The sequence below is a fragment of the Pinus tabuliformis genome, chromosome 7 (genome assembly GCF_031772625.1).
Source record: "Pinus tabuliformis cultivar Carrire ecotype Pingquan chromosome 7, CPIR1, whole genome shotgun sequence".
Taxonomy (NCBI): Eukaryota; Viridiplantae; Streptophyta; class Pinopsida; order Pinales; family Pinaceae; genus Pinus; species Pinus tabuliformis.
In genome coordinates, this window is record NC_142293.1 from 947,535,783 (window position 1) to 947,541,008 (window position 5,226).

Here is a 5,226-nt window from a genome sequence, read left to right on the forward strand (position 1 = left end):
ATTGATTTAGTCTCTAGCTTAGTATTTATTTATACCTTCTGTATAATATTCAAATATTCTAGCCTTTAATCAGAAATACTAGTTAAAAGGCCCTATAAATTCACAGTGAGTGATACCATTTTTTTTAGCCAAGTGGCTAGCTACAACCATGAGGGCTCTCTAGTATTTATGAATTCATGTACGACTATTTGAATAGAGGTCAAACTCAAACAAATTTCATGTTAATGTTTATTGGTTATGCAATGGGGTTAATATGTCCTCCTCGTGTGTTTCACTGTGACTGTCGATATTGTTTCTTTTCATGTTTATCTAAATTAATTTTTCAAGTACTTGATGGTGTCTTAGTGTTCTTCTACAAGTGAAATAAGGATTTTTTTCTTTTTAATTGGTAAAATTCCTAGAATACTGATTCACAACTCCTCTAAACAATAAGAAGATCAAAAGAAGAGAAAAGAAGCTTATTTTCATGTATGAATTTCAAAGATTGGGTTTATTTCACTCTTCGGTTCTTCATACTTTTCTTAATGTTGAGATAGGAAACTTTTGATGGAAAGAGAAAGTGGTGAGTTAGATTTATGAAAAATAAATAATATATTTAATGATACTTTGTCATAATTAAAATAAAATGAATGCAATATTATTTATCTAATTCAATGTATTACAAGTATGAGGGTTTCAATGTTAGTTCATAAAAGAGTTGTAATATAGTAAAATGTAAGGTCAATATATTGTAGGTAGGGGGTTGGGTGATGGGGTGTGTAAAATAATAAAATGCAGAGTTAATATATTGTAGGTATCTGAGTTGTATGATGGAGGGGTTTATAGTTATTTGGAGTATAAAAGAGATATTTTGTAAAAATAATGATCACCTATTAATAGCACAGATTAATTTTATTAGAGAGATTTACTAAGAAAAGGGTCCAACAAAAGGATTTTCTTCACACCAATCCAATGGGGATGGCATCCTAGATCTCTAGTCAACCGTCTCATTCACAAGATTCGTTGAATCTAGACAAGCCTTCTCTTTGATGTTAGTTTTATTGTTTTGTCTTTAGTGAAATATTTTAATTTTTAAGTTTAGTGATAATGTAAAGAGAACTCATGGAAAAGATAAACTATAAAATATTTTAAACAAATTTTTTAGAACCAATATAGATCCATCTTAATTGTAGATATGCAATGACCTAATATGCTTTAAATATCTCAATATGCAAAAACAAATTAGAGTGCAAAATTTGAGAAAAGGTTTCCACCTCCATAGATTTGATTCACCTTCATACTTAGTAGATTTAAAACCCTCATAATATATGTGCATGAAATTTCCCAGAATATAATTAGTAGTCATAAATTAAAGGTTGAGAATTATCTCAAAATGAGTTATGATCTTTTGTGTATCTTGTATTGAAAATCCATGGTATTGACTCATGGTATTGAAACAAAGCCTACTTACAAGTTAAAAATATGCATGGTTAAGTGGTTGAATCTCAGTGGTTAGGAATCTTGTTACATTTTTTTTTTAATTCTATATAACAATGTACATTTTTCCTTTTGAGTATTTTTTAGTGTTAATTTTTCCCAAATATGATATATATATTTTTAGAATAATAAGTTTAAGTTGTTTAATTTATAAGGTTCAAGTGCCCGAGGTTTTTCTAGTGCTAAATTCATTTATCCATTGGAAAATATATTTTGAAAAATAAGAAATTATAATTTGGTCAAAAATTATATTACCAATTCCATCGAAAAATCCATTCTCTTTATGAGTTAATTATTTTTAATAATAATATAATAATAATATAGTTACAATTTAGTAAATTTTTATGATTTATTTTAATCTTGACAATGTAAAATATATTTTGAAATATTTTAAGGCTTTTTAAAATTTGATGTTTATAAGTTTACGATGCATTCGATTTATATAACTATTTTATTTATTATTATACATTAGATTTATATAATTAGTTTATTTATTTATTTATTTATTATTATTATTATTATTATTATTATTATTATTATTTTATTATTACTTACTGCAATATCTTATACTTAATCTTCCCCATAATAGAGTTGGCCATTTATTTTCTTCTTAAATTAATTTTGGAACTAATCTCTCATTGATTTAATGTCCCATTACAACATCCGACCGAACCTCTCATGCCCCCAATTCTTTTTTCGTTAATTGGCAACCGTGTGGCATCGCCTAAGTAGCTAACATGTTCCATTGTTAAGTTACTTTGTGAACTACACCTAACATTCGTCATCTTTCATTAACAACATTAATGTGCAGAAGCCAATAACATTATAACATCATCATAAACAATCATAAGACAACAGAGAGTACACCATTCATATGCAATAATAATCTTTTATTATATATATGAGAATTTACAAATGACCGGGAGCAAAGCTCCACCGGTGTTTTACCCGTGAAGGGCACCCACCTCGTGCACACCTTGCACGGTGGTCACACCCACACTTCACAGTTTCAACCAACCGAACTCCATGAATGAGTCGAGTGGCACGCCTTCGTGCAGCCCTCCACTCGAACTCTCACCCGAGTCGATTACCAACCGGTAGGCGGGCGCCTTCGTGCAACCCTCCACCCATGCTACCAGGGATCACCAAGAACTCGTGCACAACACTGTGTAGCTCTGCCAGGCGAGCGGGCGCATAACCTGCGCCTTGTTGCAGTTCCAATACACCTCCTTCGCACCTTTTCTTGATGAGCGATGTTTGAATTGATTTCTTTTGCCAAGACTCACCCTCCATATATATACGGTGGGCAGCGGGGGTCGTTCCACCCGGCCAACCCTCCATTCTACCTCCAATCGACCTACCTTTGTTGTAAAACTTGTCGTGTATGTTGGTCGGCCGCCCATCACATGGGACCGCCCCACCACATCTCGCTCAATTCTACCAACTCGTGCAGTTGGCCTGCGGGTGGCTCGTCCAACCGGCCCACGTATAAATATGGAAACCAACCTCACCCACATACATGTCTCGCCCATTCATCACTTTGCTGCCTCGTGCATTACTTCGGTCATTCGGTGGGCGCACCTGGGCGACTCGCCAACCGCAGGGCGTTACATTCTCTCCCACCTAAAATCATTGTCGCCCCTGCAATCCAGCTCTCCTCAGTAGCTTCCTATCATACGTCTTAATCTTCTTCTTCCATCTCCAATGTGAGCCATCTTCTAGCTTTCCTCTTCTGGTGCATTCTTCCATCTGACAAGAAATTCCCGTTTCATGTGGCAACCAATCCCTGTAGTTCAGAAACTCAGAATCTTCTCCAACTCTAGATTCGGTTTATCCACAATCACGGCTAGTCCTCTCGATGGTTCAACTCTCTCTGGATGATCAACACCAATTTTGCATCTCTTCAACTAACTCATTTGAAAAACTCGATGCTTCATGTGCATATGGTGTGGAAGCTCCAGCTCATAAGCAACTTCCCCCACTCTCTTCTTCACTTGGAATGGTCCCTCATACTTCCATGTCAGTTTGCTCGCAGTCCCCTTAGGTGGCTAAAACTGCTCCCCAGTAATCCTGAGAAACACCATATCTCCCACACTGAAGTGTACATCCCGTCTTCCCTTATCTGCCCATTTCTTCATTCTCCTTGCAACTTCATGCAAGCGCAACTCAACTCCAAGGCCTCATCCCAAGCCTTCATAAATTTCTTCGCATGAGGACTCCTCAACAAACCTCTTGTCACTATGGTATGCAGTGTGACAGACATCTGTCCATTCACTAACTCAAATGGACTGTACCCCATCGTAGAACTCTTTTTTATGTTGTAGCTAAGCTGAGCAACATCCAAGAGTTCAGGCCAATTCTTCTGATCAGCCGCCACATAATGTCTCAAGTAATCCTCTAGCAATGCATTGATCCTCTCGGTCTTTCCATCTGTCTGCGGATGGTAACTCGAACTCATCAACAACTCTATCCCAACTAACTTGAACAATGTAGTCCAAAATATGCCTATAAAATGCGGATCTCAGTCTGACACAATGCTTCATGGCATCCCCCAATACTTCACTATTTTCTTGAAGAACAACTCCGCAGTCTTCTCAGATCCACAAGGCATCTTTGTTGGAACAAAGACAACATACTTGGAAAAACGATCAACCACAACCATTATCCCATTACACCCTTGAACCTGTGGCAACTGAGTGATGAAGTCCATCGAGACACTCATCCATGGTCTCTCAGGAATCGGTAAGGGCTGCAACAGACCTCCTTGCCTCTAATTATCCAATTTGTTCTGTTGAAAAATGATGCACATATGTACATACTCCTCCACATCCTCCCGCATCTTCTCCAAAAAGAATCCTCTTTCCAACAATGCCAAGGAATGACGCTGCCCTGGGTGGCCAGCCCATGGTGAGTCATGGCACTCCTTCAAAAGGTGCCTCCTGAGCCTAGATGACTTTGGAACGTAGAGTTAGTTTCCAAAGAACAAGAATCTATCTCGTAGAAAGAAATTTCATGTCTTCCCCTCCTTTATCTGCTTCACTATATTCTGTGCTTGAGTATCGGTCTCAACACTTTCCTTGAGCTTATCTGCATCTCTTCTGACATCTGCAGTCGCCTCCTACTCCTAGCTACCTAATCTTCTCCTCCAATGCTACAAGTTGTCCCTTCCTTCTAAGGGCATCTGCTACCGCATTGTGTCTCCCCAGTCTATACTCAATAGTCATGTCGAACTCTGCCAAGAAGTCCTGCTAACAAGCTTGCTTTGCAGAAAGCTTTGGTTGTGATGCAAAATAACTTGCTGCAATGTTGTCCGTCTTGACAAAAGATTGCTTCCCAATCAAGTAATGCCTCCACACATGTAAACAGTGAATGATTGTAGTCATCTCCTTTTCATTGACCGAATACCTCCTTTCTCTATCCTGCAACATCCAACTCTCATACGCCACCGGATGCCCATCCTACATAAGACCCCCTCCTATGGAAAAATCTGAAGCATCTATGTGTACCTCAAACGGTTGCTCGAAGTCTGGTAACTTCAGTATCAGTGTTGTAACCATCCGCTTATTCAAATCATCAAATGCCACCTGACATTTATCCATCCAACTCCATCTCTTGTCTTTCTTCAATAGGTCTGCCAGTGATGATGTTACCTTGGAGTACCCCTCTACAAACTTCCATTGGTGATTGGTCATGCCCAACCCTTCAACCCGGTCTGGTAACTTCAGTTCAACCCAGTCCTCGATCGCATTT